Source organism: Eurosta solidaginis, chromosome 3, assembly GCF_040869045.1.
Source record: "Eurosta solidaginis isolate ZX-2024a chromosome 3, ASM4086904v1, whole genome shotgun sequence".
Lineage (NCBI taxonomy): Eukaryota > Metazoa > Arthropoda > Insecta > Diptera > Tephritidae > Eurosta > Eurosta solidaginis.
In genome coordinates, this window is record NC_090321.1 from 72,191,527 (window position 1) to 72,216,495 (window position 24,969).

The following is a 24,969-nucleotide window of genomic DNA, read 5'->3' on the forward strand; positions in this document are numbered from 1 at the left end:
TATCACACATGTGAAGCAACCTTAAGAACGTTACTGAAAATACAATACGCAACAATCGACAATCTGGCAACCATCGTATTTACATTCTCTATTTTGCTTTTTCTTGCCTCCGTTACTTCAGCTATTACTCATGTTTTGTTTTGCTTTACTATAAAATTTGTATGTGACAATGAAATGAAATAAATGAGATTAGAACACTGCATTTTTGAACGTCAACGGCTGTGTATTATTTTGGAGGTGTAATTTGTTCTCTTCCTTGGCAAGTTCTAGCTTGATCAATCATCCAACACTATCAGTCATTTGCTTTCGTTCGAAATGGCGTCGAATTTACCCAACAAGCATTTGGGTTTGTGTACCATTAGAGCTCATGTTGATAACTAGGCACACTTCTAAAATCTCATGGGTTGTTTCGAAACAGTGGCGCAACTCGAGAATCAAAGTGTACTCAGCAAAAGAGGGAATTTTTTATAAAGAAGAAAATGATATTACTTTAGTTGAAAAAATTTAATACCAAACTTTTGGTTCTCTAACTGGACTCTATTGTAAGATTCCATACTACAGTATTTTCGCGAAAAATAGAATAAAATATATTTAATTTTTTTTGATTGATTACGCTTCATTACTGCTATCAACGAGGTGTTTATTTCTCACAATAAACAGCTGTTGGTTTTGGTGGTACCACCTTGGAGATTTTTTTCAACTCCACCTCAGCTCGATATGCAATGTAGGATATCAACTGGACAAATGTGTTGAATATACATTTGACAACTGTACATTTCACAAAATCTCTCAAAATTAGGATAATAATTGGAAAAATTTATTGACGTTGGAGATCAACTCCACAACTTTTAATTTTAAAAAATTTCTCAAAGGTTGGTAGTGATTGGAGAATGAAGTTGGATATCAACTCGAGAACTCTCTGGTTTTAGAATAATTAATGTTAGATATCACTTCCGGAACTAGATATATATTTCGCTGGAGAATTTTTTTTTCATGTTTGTTGGGTAAACAAAATCCAGCTGTTGCCGTTTCTACAAATTATCTAGATAATAAAAAAAAAACAATGTTGCCGCACAAAAAAGGATTTCCCAAAGGCGGCCTTAAACTGTGACTGAAAAACTGCTAAGTAGTTTAACTGGAGTTTAAATTTGACTAGAGTTTAAGCAAACTTAGTTTAAGCTTAGCTTAACCAACTACTGAAAAACCATTAAGCCCGGTCGAATCAGGAATAAATAAAGTACTCAACCCTGCTACAGGCTAGGTACACTCACAAACATCAGAGTGCCGACATATTGCGGTTTAAATGTTTTTGTTTTTTTCATTCAATAATCGAATCATGGCTCAACTATATGATCGCTACAGCAACAACATACCTTTGTTCAGATTGTCAAAATATGCGTTTTGGTGATAGGCAAAGGAAATGGAATGAAAACATAAAACTTAGTAGTTTTTGTGTATTCCCTTCAAAAAACGCGAGTACTCCATAAATAGTGTAAGGAATACTGTTGTTGGAATACTCCTTTAGGAGTATAGTAGTGCTCCAAAACTAATCTGTATTCATACAAAAAATGTGCTCCAATTAACATTGCGATGTCCTAGGAGAGGAGTAGGTGATCCCACTCTCGCTTTGTTTGTGAGTATTCCATGGAGTACATACGCGAGAGTACTTTCCAAAGTACTTTCACTGTAGTACTCCATGGAGCACTCATAGAGGATCATATGCCAAAGTACTCCAGAAAAACTACTATATGGAGTATCTGCGTAATGGTACTCTCCAAACTGCTCCTGAAATATTACTCCATTTAGTACCGACAAAATATTACTTGCGAAACTGCTAGCAAAAGAGTACTCGTTAAACCACCCTCGATGGATTACCTAATGGAGTACCTACAGGAGATTACTTAAGAAAGTACACTCAAAGCATTACTCGTTGGAGTAGCTATGGAAGAGTACTTTTAAAACCATCGCTAGAGAAGAAGCCACCCAAAATAAAACATAAAATTTATGTATAAAAAAATCATTTTAGTTTCTTTATTCATGCAACAAATGCTAAATAACATAAGAATATTCGTAGTATAAAATATAAAAGTTGTATTGCCCCTCTTCATTTACATGTATGTATATAATATATGCGGCATAATTTATAGTTTCAATTTGGAGCGTCACATTTTATAAGCTTCTATTTACTTTCACTTGGCTGTTGTCTGTAATCAAATCTTGCAAGTTAAATTTGATACACTTCCCGGTGTCCGATTGAGCTGAAATTTTGCACACATGTATAAATCCGATAACAATGCAATATTACTTTGCGAGAATTCAATAAATTAATCGATAACAGAGTTATCGGTAAAGATTTGTGTTCACAAGGGAATAAAAGCCTAAGTCCTTTGTTTAGAGGGATGGTGAATAACCTACAGCGGCTCAAGAACGAGGTAACTTCGCTTTGTTTGTGTATACAACGAACGTAGAAGTTAGGCTGTTATTCCTCAATGTTGCATACTTTTCTGCGGACTTGATTTTGTTTTACGGATTTAACCCACAGAGCAGAGATCTGCAATGAGTAGTTGTAAACTGAACGCGTCATAGGCAAAGTCACAATAAAATGATTTTAAGTTAGTTAGCACTGTTTGACACAATTTTATATGTGCTCTCTGTCAAGAATGCTTCAACTAACTTAGTCACATTTTATTTCGATTATGAATATGCCCCAATATATTCGCATCATGATATAAAAAAATCGTGTACTCATACTCAATCAGGGTTATTTAAACGTAGCGGTTCGTATCAGTAATTTGGTTGAGAGTCTTTTTCATCCTGACACCGCATTAGCGTTGAACGCGAAAGATCTGACAACCGAAGATGCTGATATCCGTAGTGAAGCCACTTTTGGCAAATACATACGATATGTTTTCTCGAAAATCTGTATATTCATATGTATGTATGTATGTATTTAACGTTTGTTGTTGCAATAACACGTGAACATGTGTATGCACATATATACAAAGTCATTTGAATGAGTTGAACAAAGCATGGGGCGCATTCCAAATGCACAACTGCTGGCGAAGTTGATTAGTTATAACTTCTTGGAACGCACAGTTGCAATTTTACGACAAATTAGTGAGCACAAAAATTTTCCGCTCTATTCACTCAACGTTTTTATCGATTGGTTGTTGACAGTTGGCTCAACGTATCGTTTCAAAAGCACAATTTCTTTCAATCAGCTGATAAATGATTATTAGCTAGATCAATTAATTGATGGAACAAAAAACAATGATCAGATTGATGTTAGTAATATAATACACTCAGACATTAACAAAACAGGAGGTCTTCCAAAATAACTAGAAATATTTGTTGGTGCTAAAGTTATGTTGAGATCTACGGCTGAATTTTGTAATTCAGTCTCATCTCAAGTGTCTAAATTTGCGATTTTCGTTAAGAGACAATTTTTGTGACTTGAGATGGTTTCGATATTCAGTAAACGAAAGTCACAAAAATAATTCACCATATCAACGAAATTCACCAAAAAGATAATTTACTCATACATTGAACAAATAATATAGCATTGCATTTTGTCAATATAACTCTAGGTGGCATTGTGGCTGAGCTTGCGAAGACGCCGTTAACAATTTTGTATAGAAAATCCCAAAGTATGTAGGTTCGAATCTCAGCGGCGCCACATAGAGTTCGATGTTTTTTAAGTATTTTCTGTTTTTTAATTTTCAGGGCTTATTTTAATTTGAGGAATAAAACAACATATTTAAAGCGCTTTTCGCAAATAATTTTCATAGTTTTTCTGAAATTTTCATGTTTGTGATCTGCCCCGGCCCAGCTCACAAATTAGTGATTGCTTTTGTGAGGCTGGAGACGCGAGACAGCTTACAGAATGGCAGATTGTCTCAAAAGTGATTTTCACCCCAAATAGTCTCTAATCGTGACTAGAGACGGCTTACTGAATTCAGCTGCTAACGTTGACGTGGCTAAGGGAGTTGTAAATGGAGCAATAGGTCACATCACTGAAATTATACGGCCATATTACAGACGTGCTCAACTATACCATAACGATATACCATCGGTTCGCGTAGACTTTGGTAACGATGACGTTCACATAATACAGATTAAATCAGTTCAATTTCCTTCTAAATTTAATCACGGCACAGCTGAAAGAAGAATGCTCCCGATTGTCTTGTTGTTGTTGTTGTTGTAGCAGTGCTTCGCCCTACCTAACAGCCGCGACCGATCACAAATTGTCATCAATATCCTCTAACGGGAGTCCAAGGAAACTAGCTGTTTCAACAGGGGTGGACCATAATGAAAGGGATGTTAGAGGCGTTGGTTCCACATTACAATTAAAGAGATGGTTGGTGTCATGTGGGGACACATTGCAAGCGGGGCATACATTTTGTATGTCGGGGTTGATTCTGGATAGGTAAGAGTTTAACCTGTTACAGTATCCAGAACGAAGTTGAGCAAGAGTGACACGCGTTTCCCGGGGAGTATGCGTTCCTCTTCCACAAGTTTTGGGTACTTTTCTTTGAGTACTGGATTCACCGGGCAATTCCCGGCATAAAGGTCCGACGACGGTTTGTGGAGTTCACCAAGAACCTGCTTGTGTTTTTTTGCTTCATACGGCTGAGTTCTCAGGAGCCTTATTTCCTCAAAATGCTTACGGAGATGACTCCTTAAGCCCTAGGCGGTGTTGGCTCATCAATCATATGTCTGTTTGGATGCCCAGGTTTCTGAGTATTCAACAGGAACTGTTCGGTTAGCATCTCATTTCTCTCCCTGATGGGGAGTATTCTCGCCTCATTATGTAGGTGGTGTTCTGGGGACATAAGAAGACAGCCCGTGGCGATTCTGAGAGCAGTATTTTGGCAGGCCTGTAGCTTCTTCCAGTGGGTATTTTTTAGGCTAGGCGACCATATGGGTGACGCGGAGCACGTAAACGGCTGGCCAATTGCTTTGTATATAGTAATGAGCGTTTCTTTATGTTTTCCCCAGGTACTGCCAGCAAGGGATTTGAGGATTTTATTACGGCTCTGGATTTTCGGAACAATTGCGGCTGCGTACTCACCAAAATGTAGATCCTGATCCAACGTCACACCTAAGATTTTGGGGTGTAGGACAGTCGGTAGCGTAGTACCATCGACGTGGATGTTCAAAATGGTCGACATTTGGGACGTCCATGTTGTAAATAAGGTCGCGGAAGATTTAGTCGGTGATAATGCCAGGTTTCGCAAGGCGAAAAAACTGGAGAGATCAGGGAGGTAGCCGTTTATTCTGTTACAGAGCTCATCGATCTGTGGGCCTGGGCTTGTGGACATTATTGTGCAGTCATCGGCGTAGGAAACGATAGTGACTCCTTCTGGTGGTGAAGATAGCTTAGATATGTAGAAATTAAACAAAAGTGGGGATAGGACACCACCCTGTGGCACCCCTTGTTTAATTCTTCTTGGTTTTTTTCGTTTCTAAATTGCACCGATGCCTGCCGACCACCCAGATAATTTGCGGCCCATCTTTTAAGACATGGGGGAAGGGTAGACCCTTCCAGGTCTTGCAGTAACGAGCCGTGGTTGACCGTATCAAAAGCTTTTGATAGGTCTAGCGCTACGAGTACTGTTCTATAGTGGGGTTTTGATTTAAACCGCAATTTATCTGCTGATGGCATTTAGCGCGGTGGTTGTGCTATGGAGTTTTCTGAAGCCATGCTGATGACAGGCTAGCTGCAAATTTGCTTGGAAGTAGGGGAGCAAAATGGATTCAAGCGTCTTTGCTACTGGCGATAGGAGAGATATCGGACGATACGACTTTCCTATATTAGCTGGTTTCCCAGGCTTTAGTAGCGGGACCACTTTGGCCATTTTCCATTTTTCGGGTATGACAAAGGTGGAAAGAGACAGGTTGAAGACATGCGCTAAGTATTTGAAACCCACTTTCCCTAGGCTTTTAAGCATCGGCATGGCTATGCCGTCCGGGCCCACAGCTTTGGATGGTTTAGCGTGACCAATGGCATCTTCAACCTCTCTGGCGGTGATGGTAATTGGTGACGCGCTGAATTTTATGTTTATGTGCGTGTCTGTTGGCCGTCCGTCTATCTTTGTCGACCGTAGAATGCATTACATATTGACGGCAGAGAGCGCTCGCGCATTTTTTCGAATCCGACAGCACTTTATCACCAAAGGCGATGGAAACTTTACCATTGTGCTTAGACGGATTCGATAGTGACTTTACGGTGGGCCAAAGTTTACCCACACCGGCAGAGAGGTTACAACCTCTTAGGTGCTCCTCCCATTTCGCCCGCTTGTGTTCATTTACAAGCAATCTGATGCGGTGGTTTATATCCCTTATTTGGGGGTCGCCTGGGTCAAGCTGTCTTATAAGGTCACGTTCTCTCGCTATGTTTGCGGCCTCCGCCGGGAAGTGGGGCCGGATTTCGGGAATTCTCCCGGCGAGAATGAAACGTGCCGAGGCGGATTCAATGACCTTGCGGAAAGCACGCTCCCCTTGACGGGCATCAGTCGGGATAGGGAGGGCAGAAAAGAGGTTGTCTGTAAAAGATTTGTATTCGTCCCACTTTCCTTTTTTAAAGTTTATGAAAATGCGTTTTTCTGTAACGATGAAGTCGGCGGTACCCTCGAACGAAATAAGTATAGGCAGGTGGTCGGATGCCAATGTTACCATCGGCTGCCAGTTGACGCAGTTTACGTGTTCTGCGCTCACGATTGAGATATCCGGCGAACTGTGACAGCTTCCTACCATACGTGTGGGGGCGTCCCCGTTTATTGTGCAGAACGTCGTTTCTTCTATTTGATCCGCCAACATCTCACCCCTACTGTCCGCCCGTAAGTTTGAATGTCATAGATCGTGATGGCATTGAAGTCGCCTAAGATAATGCGATTGTTGCCAGTTAGTAAGGCGCTAATGTTAGGGCGGTATCCACTGAGGCAACAGGTGGCAGAAGGGATGTAGATGTTGATGATTTCTAGGTTTGCATCGCCTGACCGGACAGATAGGCCTTGACGTTCTAAGACATTGTCCCTGCGGTCGATGCCAGGATCAAATATATGATATTGCACAGTGGTGTATGATATACGCGAGGCCTCGTCCATTTCCGCTCATGCGATCTTTTCTGTGGACATTATACCCAGAGCAGGTTTGCAGTGCAGATCTTGCTGTGAGTTTAGTCTCTTGAATCGCAGCAATGCGGATGGTGTGCCGCTTCATGAAATCGACTATCTCCGTGATCTTCCCAGTTAGTCCATTACAGTTTAACTGAAGAATTCTGAAGTGCATAGGGGGAGACGTCGCCACTCTGGGAGTAAGTGACGGGTGACTACGCCTGGGTTGACGAAGGCCAGGACGCAACTGCTGTTGTGGCGCTGGGACTGGGCGTCCTTGGACAAGCATTGGGGTACCCGGTAGGTAGGGGTTTGCGACCTAGCAACATGGCGCAATGAAACCCGTCGGGGGGTTGCCGTCGCGGAGACCAGAACATCTAGGAATGTGGCACCGCCCAAGGCAGGAGCTGCATTGGGCGGATGTCGCAAGCATATATTCTGTGATGGCAAACGGTGCAAACGGAGGTAGGTACTAAGAGTCTGTTTCACTGACCTACACGATTTCAGAGGAAAAGAGGGGGGGGGGGGGGGGAGAAGACGGGGGCAGGGGCTGATGCTCAGCATTGCTACCGACTCTACTACGGAGATAGTAGTTATGAGTGGTAGCAGCTGTTTGAGTTGTTTGCGCCGTGGGGCGCGAGCAGCAGCGGGTACTAGTTGTGGCTTGCTGAGCAGTGGGGCTGCTAAGGTGTAGACTACGGGACGTCCTTGGACGTCGAAGAAACCTTGTAATGTTGATGCATTAAAAGAAATGGATATAATGAGAAACGTTACAAATAACTAAGTAAAGATTACATAACTAATTCAAACAATATTTTAAATAAAAAAAAAATAAATGTAAGGCGCGATAACCTCCGAAGAGATCTAAGGCCGAGCTTCTCTTCCAATTTGCGTCGTGCTCTTCATTTTCCCTACAAATTGGCCGGACGGGACCTACATGTTTTATGCCGATTCCGAACGGCATCTGCAAGGCAGATGAGTTTTCACTGAGAGCTTTTTCATGGCAGAAATACACTCGGAGCGCTTGCCAAACACTGCCGAGGAGCGACCCCGCTTAGAAAAATTTTCTTCTAATTGAAAAACCTTATTTCTAAAATTTTGATGTGGCTTTGCCCGGGGTGCGAACCCAGGGCATACGGTGTGGCAGTTGGAGCACGCTACCATGACACCACGGTGGCCGCCAAACAATATTTTACCCTACTAAAAATTAAATAAAATTGATATTTAAATTAAATTTAAGAAAAAAGCTTTTCTAAGAACAAACTTTTATTACTTGTTAATAAAACGAACTAAAAAGTAAAAAATAAAATTAAAGAAAAAACAACTTTTTTAAAAATAAGCTTTTTTCTTTGACCATCCTCACTCTCCCATACTCGATGCAAGCAACCGGATATCAATTCTAAACTGTTCCACTGTGCCCAATATGACTTCGCAATGGGAATCTCTGCTGACATCTCTCTGCTTGGTCTTTCGTTTCGTTCGAGCCCTTGCATAACATGTGACAGATCTGTATATTCTAGCTGACACTTTCTTAGTTGTTCCTTGTCCCATTCATCCGTACACGTTGTAGTAATTGAAAGTTTTTATTTTATTAAAAAACTTTAAATTATATTTTTTAAAACGCCTAAATGTATGCGTCAAATTCTTCTTTATTTTTCACAACAAAGAAAATTTTTGAAAATTGAAAAATCAATATTGAAACTTAAAATATTGATAATACATTTAAAAATTACAAAGTTCAAAGTAACTAAAATACAAAGTTAAATAAAAATAATAAGAACCATACATTACTCCCCCTTCAAGAAAATTTATCATTAAACAAATTGAATGTAACTCTCTTTTTATGTAAATTATTGGTGTTGTTTGTGTCTGTTGTTTCAATTATTGCAGGTTTTAATCTATCAATAGGAATAGTTTTAATATTATTATCTATTTCAAGTTTAAAACATTTTTGGTCTTTTTCCACAATTTTGTAAGGTCCTTCATATGGTTGTTGTAATGAATGTTTATTAATGACTCGAACAAATGCAAATTTACAAGTTTGAAGATCTTTTGGAACATAAATTCCAGTATCAGCATCTTTATGATGACTTAAATTTGATCTAACATTTCGAAAATGTTCACGTAAATTACTTACAACTTCAGTTGATGAGAAATTTTTAGCTGATGGCACAACAAGTTCCCCTGGCAAACGTAAATTCTGACCGAAAACCATTTCCGCTGGTGTAGCCGAAATATCTTCTTTGTAAATAGATCACAAACCAAGTAATATGACAGGTAACTCGTCATACCAATTATTTGTGTCCTCTCTAGCTATTATAGTAGTCTTTAATTGTCTATGAAACCTTTCAACCATACCATTTCCTTGAGGGTGATATGCGGATGTTGTAATTTGGTGACTACCAAGTAATTTAGTTAACTCTGAAAACAATTTCGATGTAAATTGGCTACCTTGATCAGTTGTTATCTTTAACGGAACTCCAAACCGAGCAATATATTCTCTAAAAAACTTATTTGCAATTGTAGTTGCTGAAATATCTTTTAATGTATATGCCTCAGACCAACGGGTAAATTTTTCAATAATCGTTAAAATATAGCGATGTCCTTTTGAAATAGGTAATGGTCCAACTATATCTAAATGGATGTGTTCAAATCTATTCTTGGGAATTTGAATTTTGACAACAGGGGATTTTGTATGACGATAAACTTTAGACTTTTGACAATTAAGACAATCTTTTGACCAAATATTAATATCCTTATTCATATTAGGCCAATAATATTTTTTAACTATGAGCCGTCGTGTAGCTCTTGTACCCGGATGTGCTATTCCATGTAAAATATCAAATACTGTCTTTCGCAAATTACTCGGTGTACAAATGGCCTTGGAGTTTCTCCTGAAATTTCACACCAAATATTAAAATTTAAAATGGGAATATTAATTAACTTTAAATTTAGATATTGAGAATCAGATACAAGTTGATTTAAGTCATCATCTTTTTGTTGTTCAGTTTGTAAAATTTTAAAATTCAGTTCTGTATTATATATTGCATTAACCTCAGAAGGATCTAGATAGCGTATCTGCTACAACATTGGATTCTCCTTTAATGTATGTCATCAGTAAATTGTGCTATAAATTCCAAGTGTCTCGTTTGTCTAGGACTGCGTTCTGTTTTTGAATTTAAAGCAGTAGTCAAAGGTTTATGGTCCGTATAAACTGTAAATTGTCGTCCTTCCAAAAGATATCTAAAATGTTCTATATTTAAATAAATCGCCAATAATTCCCTATCAAAAGCACTATACTTAATTTCAGTTGGAGAAAGTTTTTTAGAAAAGAATGCAATGGGCTCAATTTTATTATTGTAATTTTGTTGTATAACGCCCCCAATCGCTGTGTTAGATGCATCTACTGTTACAGATAATTTAGCATCTTTGTTAAAATGATTTAACAATATCGTAGATGCAAATTTATCTTTAATGCATTCAAAAGCTTCATTCGAATTCTCATCCCATACCAAAGTTTTGTCACGTTTCTTATTTACTTTGTTAATTAGATCATAAATTTTTTTTGTAAATTCTGCCAGTTTTGGAATGTATCTATGATAATAATTTACCATACCAATAAATTTCTGTGCCTGCTTAACTGATTTTGGACGTTCGAAATTGCGAATAGCTGATACCTTTTCATCGGAAGGTCGAATACCTGTTCCAGAAATGTTATGTCCTAAAAAATCTATATTCGTTACACCAAAAGTACATTTACTTGGTTTAATGTTTAAACCGTACTCTGTAAGGCGTTGAAAAAGGATACGTAAATCCTTAAAATGTTGTTCTTCGTCTTTACTTGCAATAAGTAAGTCGTCGATGTAAGCATATACAAAATCTAAGTCACCTACTACCTCATTTATGAATCGTTGAAAGGTTTGCGCAGAATTTCTAAGTCCGAAAGGCATTCTCATGAATTCAAACATACCGAAAGGAGTTGTAATAGCAGTTTTATAAATATCTTCTTCAGCCATAGGAATTTGGTGATATGCCCTAACTAAATCTAATTTTGAAAATATATTTTTATTATGAAGGTTCATATTAAAATCTTGAATGTGAGGTAAGGGATAACGATCGGGAACAGTTACAATATTCAATCTTCTAAAATCACCACATGGACACCAATCATTCAACTCTTTTTTAGGTACAAGGTGAAGTGGTGATGCTACTGAAGAATTTGAAGGCCGACAAATGCCGGTTTTAACTAAGAAATCAAACTCCGTTTTCGCGACTTTGTATTTTACCGGATCTAAGCGCCTGGGCTTAGAAAATGGAAGACTACCTTCTGTTACAAGTCGATGTACTGTTGTATGTTTAACAGGTTTAGTATAATCTGGCTCTGAAATAAGTAACGGAAACTCTTTTAATAATTTTGTAAATTTATTGTCTACCACAAATAATTTAGGTAATGGAATATCACAAAAGTAGGATACTGTATTAACTGAGAGATTGGTTAATGGATCTACTAAACGTTTATGTTTAATGTCTATAAGAAGACCATATTTACAAAGAAGATATTTCGGCTACACCAGCGGAAATGGTTTTCGGTCAGAATTTACGTTTGCCAGGGGAACTTGTTGTGCCATCAGCTAAAAATTTCTCATCAACTGAAGTTTTAAGTAATTTACGTGAACATTTTCGAAATGTTAGATCAAATTAAAGTCATCATAAAGATGCTGATACTGGAATTTATGTTCCAAAAGATCTTCAAACTTGTAAATTTGCATTTGTTCGAGTCATTAATAAACATTCATTACAACAACCATATGAAGGACCTTACAAAATTGTGGAAAAAGACCAAAAATGTTTTAAACTTGAAATAGATAATAATATTAAAACTATTCCTATTGATAGATTAAAACCTGCAATAATTGAAACAACAGACACAAACAACACCAAGAATTTACATAAAAAGAGAGTTACATTCAATTTGTTTAATGATAAATTTTCTTGAAGGGGGAGTAATGTAGGGTTCTTATTATTTTTATTTAACTTTGTATTTTAGTTACTTTGAACTTTGTAATTTTTAAATGTATTATCAATATTTTAAGTTTCAATATTGATTTTTCAATTTTCAAAAATTTTCATTGTTGTGAAAAATAAAAAATATTGACGCATACTTTTAGGCGTTTTAAAAAATATAATTTAAAGTTTTGCTATAAAATAAAAACGTGGTTTCAATTACTACATGGGGCTATTTGTAAATAATAGTCTACGTTTTTAATCAAAACTCTCTTTAAATGTTTTTGCACTATAAAAATTAGTTAGTATATTTTTGGAATGTCTCTGTTATTTAAATTCTATAAAAATAGCCTTTGAATTTTAAAATAATCACTGCATTAATGGTTTGGCTTTTGTGCACGTTCAAGTAATTTAAATATTTTACATGTGTTTAGTATATTTGATAGTAGGCAGACACAAAATATGTTAGAAAAACTATCCAGTGATTGACAACGACGCAGTCTTAAAGTCCGTTGGCAGGATCGCCAATGTAGTAATTGAAACCATGTTTTTATTTTATTAAAAAACTTTAAATTATATTTTTTAAAACGCCTAAATGTATGCGTCAAATTCTTCTTTATTTTTCACAACAAAGAAAATTTTTGAAAATTGAAAAATCAATATTGAAACTTAAAATATTGATAATACATTTAAAAATTACAAAGTTCAAAGTAACTAAAATACAAAGTTAAATAAAAATAATAAGAACCCTACACACGTTATAGTCATTAGCCGGACATCTATAATGTCTTCTTTAGCCTCGGCCTTTAAACAGTGCTTGCATTCCAAACTACATGGTCTTCGTGACATTGCATCGGTATTTCCATGGGTACTACCTTTTCGATGCTCAATGGAAAAGTCATAGCTTTGTAGTCGCTCGATCCACCGTGCCAATTGTCCTTCCGGATTACGGAACTGCAGAAGCCATTTTAACGCTGCGTGATCTGTCCTGATACGGAATCGCTGGCCGTAGAGGTATTTGTGAAAATGTTTAATGCACTCTACCAATGCCAACAGCTCTCTCCGCGTAACGCAGTAGTTCCTCTCTGGTTTTCCAATCGAACGGCTGTAATATGCAACTACCTTCTCCTGTCCATCAACCAGTTGTGACTAAATGCCTCCTATAGCATATCCACTCGCATCTGTATCTAGAATAAATGTTGCTCCTGGAATCGGATATGCCAACATTGGGGCAGTGCACAAACGCTCCTTCAATGTTTGGAAAGCCACCTCTTGCTCCTTTTTCCATTCAAAAGCTTTATTTTTTCTTGTAAGCTCATGGAGGCTATGGGCTACGCTGGAAAAATTTGGTACAAATCGGGGGTAATATGTGCACAGCCCAAGGAAACTTCTCAATTCATGTAGGTTCTGTGGCCTTGGCCAATCCTTTACAGCCTCTATCTTTCCGTTTTCAGTGCAGATGCCCTCTGTCGTTACCTTGTGACCCAAATAATTTACTTCCGTTTTAAACAGCGCACACTTTTTGGGACTTAACTTCAGACCAGCGCCAGCTATTCTCTGGAAAACTTCCTCCAAGTTCTTAAGATGTTCATCAAAGTTCTTGCCCAATACGATGATGTCGTCTAGGTACACCAAGCATGTTTTCCAATGTAGATAGATGAGTCTCTCAAAAGTAGCTGGTGCATTGCAAAGTCCAAAAGGCATCACTGTAAATTGCCAAAGACCATCACCGACACTGAAGGCTGTTTTCTCTTTATCTTCCTCCTTCACCTCAACTTGCCAGTAGCCGCTTTTCAAGTCCAGTGTGGAAAACCGTTTCGTACCAGATAGCGAGCCCAGAGTGTCGTCAATTCTTGGCAATGGGTAGCTATCCTTTTTCGTAACGTCATTTAGAGGTATACGGCCATCGCTTTATCGGCGGCGGCGGCGTAGGCGGCGCGCCGGCCTACGCCAGTGTTCTTACTTTGAAAAGCTTGATTTTTCTATCTAAAAAAATAATATTTAGGAAAGGTTTTGTTTGTATGTATTTAAGGAAATGAACGTGTTGGCCATTTCGGAAAGATCCGAAATTTTTGCCTCAAGATCTCGCAGACCGTTCAAACATTTTCAGGAGTAGCTCCTTGCGGAGGGATTGTCCCTCGTTCACTTACTCCACAGAGGCTTCGAACCTAACCCTGGTCTTTGGAATTGGTACTGCTGCGTCTGCTGAAAAGAAATAGAGATACATAAAATAGCCACACTTTTGTCTGCATATCTCGTGCAAAGCGTAGTTTCACTCGGTCTTTGGAATTGGTACTGCTGCGTCTGCTGAAAAGAAATAGAGATACATAAAATAGCCACACTTTTGTCTGCATATCTCGTGCAAAGCGTAGTTTCACCTAGGGTTAACTCCTAATAATCGTCGCGAACACAATTTCTTTAAATCATTTGTGGCTCCTTGGCGGTCACGCACAAAGGCGACTTACGGTTGCTATTAATGGTCTATTAATACTCATGACTCTCCTAGCACAGGGCGCATCCAGTGTTTTCGGCTGTTTTTAAGAGCTACAATTCCCGATGTGCCAACAGTAGCAATCCCGACCACCAGTCGCTACCACGCCTCCTGACCCTCACACCATATGCCAGCACAGAAGCTATAGGACTTCGAACTTATACCTTCGTCGACGTTACTTTCCTAGAAGCTCTATGCGTATCTCCGAAGACTTTCCAACGGATGCTTTTATCGAGCTATGCTTCCGAGCTACACCAGAGAAGCAACTTGAAACGTTATGGAGTGACTATTCGGCCCATAAAATTTTTAAAATGTAGACCAAGGTTTGCAGACGTTTGATTTCAATAGTCTTCCTTAAATCAAAACGATATTTTAGAATGAGAGTCGACCGATTTTAAATTGAAAGATGTTAACTGCTGTTTTCCGGCCTTATGATATAACAGCTCATTATGGATGACCGCGTAGCTTCAGTTTTCAGACTAGTTCGAATGTCCACTACGTTAGGGTAGTAGCACACACGGCCATTAGTTCGACTGTCTTCGGAAAGCTTTTGCTGCACCACTTTGAGTGTTCTTGTGAAGGACAAAGCCTCACCTGGTAAATATATGTGCCTACGTATTCACATTTGTAAAAGGGGCCGTAACGTGTAGTTGATATTTAAACTTGGTTGATAGGCTATAATCAATGTAATTCATTCCAAAGGACCAGTTTTGGCCAACTTTAGAAAATGTCATACAGGGAGACTTGGGTGTTGAAGGATGAAGTGTGAAAATCAAAATTAAAATTTCAGACGCTATTGTATAATTTCGCAAATAAACAATAGATGTTTGAATGTAAGCCGAAGCGATTTTTCAAACCCTTCTCATACATACATATATCCTCAACTTAAGTATGAGGTAAGAATCATTTCAATGGACTGTTTATGCCCCTAGAACCTCCTAAAGGATTTTGCATCACGGATTTCGATTATTCTTTCAGCCAATCGCAATATAAAATTAAAAAAAAAATCGGCACCTTTTTTGGGTATTTTGGTTTTTTTACAACTTCAGGACAATTTGAAAACAATTTGAAACGCCTTGGGTCATTTTATTTGAAATCATTGTTCATTATTAATTTTTTGAAAAAAATATGCAAAGTGAACATATAAATTTATTACCTAACTTTTCCTTTAGTGTTTTGTTTTAATAACTTGGTGAATTGGGTGATGGAAAGTCCGTGTTAAGCAGACATCGAAAACGCCTGTTTTTTAAATAACTTTTGAACATTTAGAACGAGTTAAATTTCGCAATTAGTTTCTTATAACTGGCAGTTATGCGCATCTGTTGATACCACTTTCGACCATATCCGACCAATTTTCGACATGAACAATAAATGGCATAAACAGTCTTAAACGAGTAGAAAATATAGTAACGCGCCGGACGCCGCCGCCGCCGCCGCACCGATATTTTTGACTTTCGGCGGCGGCGTGCAAAAAACGACCCTAATCGGCGGCGGCGGCGGCGTTTATCGGCGGCGTATATCTCTAACGTCATTCAACTTCCGGTAGTCCACGCAAAACCTCATTTTTCCATCCTTCTTCTTTACAAGTACTACCGGTGAGCTCCATGGACTAGCTGATGGTTCGATGACGCCACTGTCGCTCATTTCTTGTACGATTTGACTCACAACTTCCCGTTTCGCCAGTGGAACACTACGAGAAGCTTGACGTATCGGCCTCGCGTCTCCAGTGTCAATTTTATGTTTCACAACATTGGTGCGGCCTGGTTTGGAACCATCCTGGTCAAATATGTTCGCGTACCCCTCTAGCCCCTGCGTCCATGCCGTGATGTCATTTGAAAGATCAGTATTACTAGATGTAACGTGTTCCTGGAGCTGTTCACAGTTAATAACTATTTCAGCCTCTTGGCATCTTCCCAAAATAGCTCCTTTGGTCAAATTGAATGGTGACTTGAACTCATTGAGTACTCTTACCGGAATACGTCCATCTTGTTTTGTCATAGCCAGGGTTTTTCCTACAAGTATGTTCAGTGCTGATTTGTTTGCTGCTTCGACAACCCACAATTTGTTTGTCCCACAATCTCCATCAACCTCTTCCACCAGCACTCGTTTACTGCTGTAGCCTCTCCCTTAGCCGAAATTAAGTGGCACATCCATGTTCTTATATCGCATCGTCTTGCTTTGCATATCGATCTTGATGCCTTGGTTGATTAAGAAGTCCATTCCAATTATGATTTCATCAACAATATCTGCCACTATAAAATTGTGTAGTACCGTGACGTTCCCAATTGCTACTCACATTCTACTTCTCCAATTACATGGGTGTCCTCTCCCGCGGCTGTACGTAATCTTTCTCCAAGCAGTGGTCTTATCTTTTTGTTGACTAAATCCGCTCGAATGATGGAATGAGATGCGCCCGTATCTACAGTCAGTAAACGTTCCTTTCCATCCACATGTCCTCCAACAGTAAGATTGCTCGATCTTCTTCCAATCTGCGAGATAGAGATTATGGGGCATTCAATTGCGGGAGCCAGCTGTCGCCCCTTGCGGCTGACTCGATTTAGTTTAACGATTGAGTGGTCTTCGAGATTTGCTCATCTTCTGCTCTGCGCTTACGACCACCCACATTGCTGGAACTGTTAGGGTTCGTGTTGAAATAACGCGCAATATGCCCAGGCTTTCCACACTTAAAGCATTTGACTGCATCATTATTCTTCTGCTGCGTACCCTTCAATGCTTCCAAAATTGGGTCTACCCAGTCTGGCCTTTCCACTTCCACGCGATGAGCTTTGTATGCTGGCTTACTCAAAAGTGAGGCTGTTTCCCGAGTCAGTGCATGCGATACCGTTTCAGCAAATGTTAGTTTTGGATTCGCATATGTAGCCCGCTTCGTTTCCACATCTCGTATGCCATTTATGAAACTCAGGATTTTTACCCTTTCAGTGTATTCCACGGATGCGTCCGCATTTGCAAGATGAGCCAATCTTTCAATATCTGAAGCAAACTCCTGCAATGTCTCATTTGCTTTTTGGTAGCGGTTTTGCAACTCAATTTGAAATATCTGTTTTCTATGCTCGCTTCCATAACGTCTCTCGACAGCGCCATCAATGCTTCATAGTTCTTCCGCTCTCCTTCGGGAATCGTCTGTAGGAGTTCGGCTGCTGGCCCCTTCAATGCTACGAATAGAGCTGCAACTTTATCTTCAGCATTCCAGTTGTTCACTGCTGCGCTCTTCTCAAACTGTAGCTTAAAGACCTGGAAAGGAACAGAACCGTCAAAGGATGCTGCTTTTACCTTTGGATTGCTTGTTGAAACAGGTGGGCGAATTAATTGCAACTCTTGTATACGACCTCTCAAAGCATCCACCTCGGCTTCGATTTTTTCCTCAAACTGCGTTATTTTCTCGTCCATACGCTGTTATATATATGTAATACTGTATACTGTTATGCGTGCCTCTTGTTCTTTCAGTTGTGTTTCCATCTTTGATGTAATCTGTGTCGACATTTCTGACATACGCGTTTCTTGTGCTTCAATCTTCGATGTAATCTGTGTCGACATTTCTGACATACGCGTTTCTTGTGCTTCAATCTTCGATGTCATTTCTGACGACATTTCTGACATCTGCGACGACATTGATGTTACTGTCGATGTTTGTGCAGATATTGCAGCCAAAATCATGTTCAAGTCTGTGCTCGTAACTGTCTGCGATGTTTCGCTTTTCTCTTCAATTTTTGTTGTTGTCTTGTCCCCATCAGGATAAAAGACATACTCGTCCACATCAATTCCTTGCGACTCCATTACCTCTCGTAGCCGTGTTTGAAGTTCGATCTTATTGCCGGTTGTATTCAAACCACAGTTCTCCAACTCCTTTTTCAGTTGCTGGATCCTCAATTCACTCAACTTTTCCATGTCCAAGTTGTATTCCCAATCTTCGGAATTTATTCAACAATTCCTCTTCTGACACCAATTGTAACGAAATGTGAATTCACGTCACTGCCCAGCATCGGCTTAGAAATGGCAGTACCCCTTAGTGTTGCTAATATTCGTAACAATATTATACAAACTTGATCAGAAGATCCCTCAAAAACTCCTGACAGTTGAGTTCATGATGTATTACTAATGTTACCAATTATTTTTTACTAAGATATGCCAGGGGATATACTATCCCCGCAGCAGTCGGCCTAGAACCAGAAGATGCTGATCCGATCGAACCGGATTCATATATTATAAATTACAATCCATATCTGTAACATTCCTCTTATCTTAGTGGTTTAATTTTTAGGGCAAAACAACAACAGTGAGTTACAATTTTTTGTAACTATATTTAGAAATCCACTGTTCGTGATGCAGGAATAACAAAAAATTTCTCAAAAGTCTTCAGTAGCGCTGCACACGCGAAAATCCTTGTTGGATATGACATGAATACAAATAGTTTGTTTTAACAAAGACCTGTTTCCATTTATATATAATGAAAACATCAACAATATGAACGCAATAGTTTAGCACGGCCTTACTTATGAAAGCCAACACGAATGATACTCAAATGATAAATATCTGTAATTAAATCCAGTAAAGGTACATCGATATTCACCACCTAGTTTAAGTACTAAAACTACTTTACTCCTGAAAAATGCAAAAAACAATACTTTTCGGCGACAACATTGGTGGAGAATTTTCAGATAGCCGAATGACAGAACAAAGAAGAATTTAGAGCGAGACAATTGACGGCTTACTTCACCCATAATGTAATGATAGAAGGTGGAGGAAGATTTGACAGCTGTCATATCGAACCCCCTTAGCTCCAGTGATCTCCAGGTTGTATTTTGGAAGCACACGAGAATGAGGGCATAAAAAAGGCCCCTTTTCAAATAGTACTTAAATTAATACTATTTAAATAATGATAGAATATAGATGTAGCTTGATTTTTATGCAATTTTATGATAAAAACTATGAAATTAAGTTTGCTTTATTGATTTTTGAAACGTTTGCAGCTTATCAATTTTGTTGGTAATACTCTAGGGCAGAGGTCGACTGCTAATACACTGCCAAAAATATGGAAAATGGTTGCAAAAGACATGCTTTAACCTCCATATCAAAACCTGAAAGTAGAGACTTTACTAATGTCAAAAGATGTTTGCCAAAAAAAAAATTATTTAAATTTTATGCTGAAAGGGTTCTGCGACAAAAGACTATGAAAAAGATCGTACTCCTGGTTTTGGAGTGGTTAAGGGTCATTATTCGGATTTAAATACCGAGAACAAAACCTATCTTTTGAACACGCTCCTGACAGTTTTGAACGGGTATTAGCAGCCTACCCCTGTCCTGTAGTATAACTTACTTAATTGGCGCTTAACCGTTTAAACTGTCCAACAAGGTGCGCCAGCCGCTTCTTTTCTCTGCCAATTGGTCACACCAAGTGAGTTTAAATCGTTTTTCACCTGGACCTTCCACCTGGTCCTTCCAGAGTGGTGGAAAAATTTAACAACATACAATAGTAGGACGAACAAGACGACAGGAGTATAAACTACGTTGGATATAGTAAGTTGAAGTTCTGAATTTGAGTATTTATCCCGTAAACCTGAGAAGTTTCCGCTTTGAGAAGATTCAATGTTGGTCACCCACCATTACAATTCGACGCTCAAGTCAACTGTAGGCAGGGTTCGGAGCCAAAGGGATCATCGGTCACCAGACTACACATCTATCGAAGCCTTCGCTGACAGTACAGACGAGCGTTGTTTTAAACATTACATCTACATTACGTAGCATACATTGTTCTTGCTTTTGTCTTACCCAAAGGTTTGGGTAACGTTATCGGTGTTGATAGTCCTTTTCCGGATATAGATCCGGTTAGTGCCATTAAGGTATTAGCAGAAGTAGCTCGGAAACGAATTGATGTGACCAAGTTCAGCCTTCTAGGTTATACCCACACAAGCTTCTGATAGCCATTCACCTGAAATGACCGGTTAGTATACAAAAGTGTAATATAATGCGCCCACCTCTCAAAGACCGGTGTATCGGTAGACATCTCTGAGGCTGATGGTCCATCAGCTTTATTCATCAGTAGTGACATACTTACCAATCTGAAGAAACCCGCAATTTGTTACTACGGACTCGTATAAAACCGACAAACACATTTATTCTGATTACGATTAGAAAATAAAAGTTTCTACTGATTATACCTAGAAAAGAGATATTCAGGATCATATCCACAATTACAGGGCACAGGCTGTTTAGCCTACACACGGAAAGTATGGAAGTACCCGTCAACGCTAAGTGTAAGAGCTGTAGTGAGGACGGTTGATAGGAAACAGTCACCCATATCCCCTGCAAGAGCTCAGTCCCAGGGAGCATTAGGTCCCGAACATAAGCCATGCATTTAAAATTTCCGGTTCATTGAGGGGAATGATGTCACTGTCCGAATGGTTCGTTAAGGAAAATGCTGACAATATAGCCATCCAATAGGTGCGATATATGAAGCAAAGAAAAGCGCAGAGTTGGTCTCAGAAGCATCTGGAAAGCACAAGTTTTGCCCACGCCGGGATATATGTAAGTTGTCCTTGGCGACGTGAATGCCAAGACATGGAAAAAAGGTGCATTTGGTTCAGTTGTTGCAATTTTCAGCCTGCACAACGAAGTCTCACGTAATGCTCTGGGAATCACTTTGAACATGAAATATCCGTCTTTCTATCGTCACAAAACCTACAAGGAATGCGGTAAAAATATATTTTAAACAATTATTATCGATTTTATATTAATATTGCTGCATCTTACCATCATTTAATGCAGAAAATATGCAAGTTTAAATAATTTTGTTCAAATAAACAAAATTATTAAATGAGAATTGTCATACGTTTGAATCATATAAAAGTCAACACAAAACGGAACTTGAGAAAAAAAGTGATGCCGTTGCATATTTTTTCAGAAAAAAACGATTTGTATAGTTTTACATAAATTTTTTCCTCTGAATAAAAAAAGAGTTTTGTAAAGCGACCACATTCTTATTTCTAAGGGCGTTCAAGATGGCGGCGTTAGAGCGAGAAACTGCTTACATCCGCCACCTTCTATAATTCCATCATGACTTCACCTGGTTATTCCACCATGAGTTGAGCCCTGAATCGAATGTACCTAAATTTAAATTTTTTCTGGTCACACTTATGCTGCTACAACCACACACATTTTGTAGGCTGTCTTGTTTTGATTTCGAATTCAAAACTCATTGCAATCATTTTCTATTAGCAATATAGGAGTATTGCATACATACATATATGTATGCCTGATTACAAACATTTACGAACTAATCAAATACGTTTTGGACAATGTGAAACATGTGTGCTGATGATTCAATCACAAGAGGTTTGCTCGACAGACAAATTTTTTGGCAATTGCGGCAATTTTGCTCCCAAATCGAATTGACATCCGTTAACTGTGTTGTTTCTTTGCGAATTTTCGACAAATATTAGTAGTAGAAATAGGAAGCAATCAGTTTACAAATACCAGATAAGTACTGAACTGCATAATTCCTTAGAACATTTTTTTTAAATTTTATAGTGAATTTATTAACTATGCCTCGATCCATTAGTATGACTGAACATTGAACATAGGTAATTTTGTGAAAAGTGAGGACACCAAGAAATCGTGCACTTTCGTAAACCTATGAATATACGAAACCTAAATCAATTCAAAATTCATCGTTCAACGCTAAAACGTTAAAACTTCGACTATTAAATCGATTCACGTAAAAAAGTCATTAGTAAGTAATGGAGATGCGATAGCGAAATGAACTCATTGGGCATGTTAACTTATTCAGGTAAAATCTAGAACAGGAGTCTACTGCTAATACGCGTCCAAAAATATCGAGAGAGGTGACCTCGACAACAATAATTCGAAGGTGGAAAAGAAAAATTTTATCTCTGTCCGGAAGTATTTGCAGTTGAAGATGGAAATTTTCATGTGATTGTTGTAATGTCCTTGTGCACTGAAAAAGATTTTGTGTACAGACGATGAGTGCTTACAGGAGTCCCTGTCTTGGCAGACCTACCTCCGGTGTAAAACACAGATCAATGTCCGTTGATCTTCGGCCCAACAAGTTGGTACCAATCGGTGAGCTGGGTGTTCAAGTCAACCAGCCTTGGTTTGGCCGAGGAGGACTATCCATCCTCCCCTTCCATTTTCGGGTAATGGCACCCGGTTGCACGGCAACTCCACCGCGAGTTCCGTGCTTGCCTCAGAATCCCTCTTTCATTGATTTTGATATCTCGATATCTGATTAACAAGTTAATCAGATTGAGATATTGTGTTTTGTCGCAATTTAGGAATGTGACCAACCTTTTCTGTCCTGCAGTGTTACAACAATGTATAAATACATTGTTAACGACCGAGCTTGGTTTTGCTTAGATATTGCTTAAGGGCCGCACTACGTTGACAAACAGAGTGAGCTTGGCATCAAATTATGATCCGTCTTAAAACTCCATCACAATTAAAATCAAGGGACGTGACCAACCTTTTCCGCACACAGACCTGTGAGTGCCGAGTGCCCGCCTCAACAATGCCCCTCGACATCGCTTGAGGCCACACTACGTTGACAAACATTGTGTGCCATATTGTGCTACTATTGGCTTCCATTTTTGCTACTATTATTTCACTCCAATTTTCACTCAATTATGCAACAAGTATGCTCCATTTTGCCTCCAATTACACTCCTACCACAATTAAAGGGATGTATCCAACCTTTTCCGCTCACGGACCTGTAAGTACCGAGTACCTGCCCCAGCAACATCTTTGCATTGCAGTCCGCCACACTGCAGTGATTTGACAGCGTCAAATCTTGCCACATTTTTGGATGTGGCTATCCATTCCGCGAACGCCTCCTATTCGCTTACGCAGTCTAAAGCAGCCTCAAACATCTCAAAAAACGAGATGAGCACCGGCCCACTCGTACAATTATCGATTGTTTTTCGGCTAACGATAGACATGCGTTTCTTCACCATCTTTCGTCGACGTTTTTCAGCATATATAACCGGCATCTCCGGTTGCCACAATTAAGGGATGTGACCAACCTTTCATCTGCCCCTCAGGGTCAGTTTCTTAATGAAATTGGGATTGCTGTGGCAAGCATGAGACCGAATTCCCTTGGGTTTGCACGCCCCAAGGGAAAACAAGTCTACTCAGAGCGTGTGTCATAAGTGAACTCTATTTGAAACCACAACCACCGCGATGCTCCCACAAGGGGCCATCCCAGGACAGGAGGTGAGACCTGAATACAAAGCATCGTTCGATGCAGTGCATCAGATCACATGGCTTCTCCTGCTCCCGCGGTAGCAGTATTTATAAAGACCTTGCCTAGGGTCCCACAGGGTGATACCCGCGTCCACCCTGCTACCTTTCGAGTAAAACACCTTACTCATGGATTGGGTACCCATGATATTATGGTCGCCTTTTACGACCGGTATACCTACCATGGGCATATTCTAACCCCTAACCCACAGGGGGAAGATTTTGTGTACAAATGGATTTTGCACGCATTTAATTTTGATCTTACCTCATTGGTGGACCGGCCAGGGTAATTTTTTATAAGCTCGGCTGAAGGCCGCCAATGAAACCCGTGGTCATTTTTCGGGTTTTCGTCAATATCTTTTGAACGAGCTAAAATTTTTATTTTCGTCTTCGAATTATTGTTATCGATGTCAATGCGCGTCTTTCGACACTTCTCTATATTTTTGGGCGCGTATTAAAAGTCGACCTTCAGTTCTATTAATTCCGTATGTTCGGAATATTCGTCTCCATTTAAGAATTTGGGGAATCGGTTTATATTTGGATTATCTTGTATATGTGACCCGGTCTATGAAAGGGTGGCTTATGACTCAAAAAAAAATTGCGAGAAACAGATGCTCAAGATAAACGATGCATTTCTTCAGGACGTTTGTGCTCCTCTTTTGAATACTTAACGGAAAAGAGCTTTCCGAAATTTCAGAATAAAAAGGTAAATACTCCCTGTGTAGCAGGGCCTCACAAAAGCTTAAATCTTCTGTCAAAGTCGAGGTAGGAATATAAAGTTCTAAGACAATACGCCATTTTCTTTTATTTTTGTTTTTGTCAGTTCATTGCGGCTCCTGAGTAGCATATCACCCTATGTCGGCTGCCTGTTCAAAATCGTGCTATCTCAAAATATTTTTCAAAAATTTCCCAATTCAGGATTTGTCACAAACCCGCCCTTTATTAGAGTTAGATTGAAAAACGCTTCATCTCAGAATGCTTTTCATTAACTCCCTCTTATGACAAAATGTATTGAACTTATACTCATATAGAGTTTTTGAAACAAATTTTGAGATAGTGCATTTTTGAATAAAATTCTAACGTACGGCA

General features: G+C 39.1%; 1 protein-coding gene across 11 annotated transcripts in view; it reads left to right on the plus strand.

Moving 5' to 3' along the window:
- Dyb (Dystrobrevin) overlaps positions 1 to 24,969 on the plus strand; it is a 352,841-nt gene that overhangs the window by 39,618 nt on the left and 288,254 nt on the right. The window lies entirely within an intron of this gene.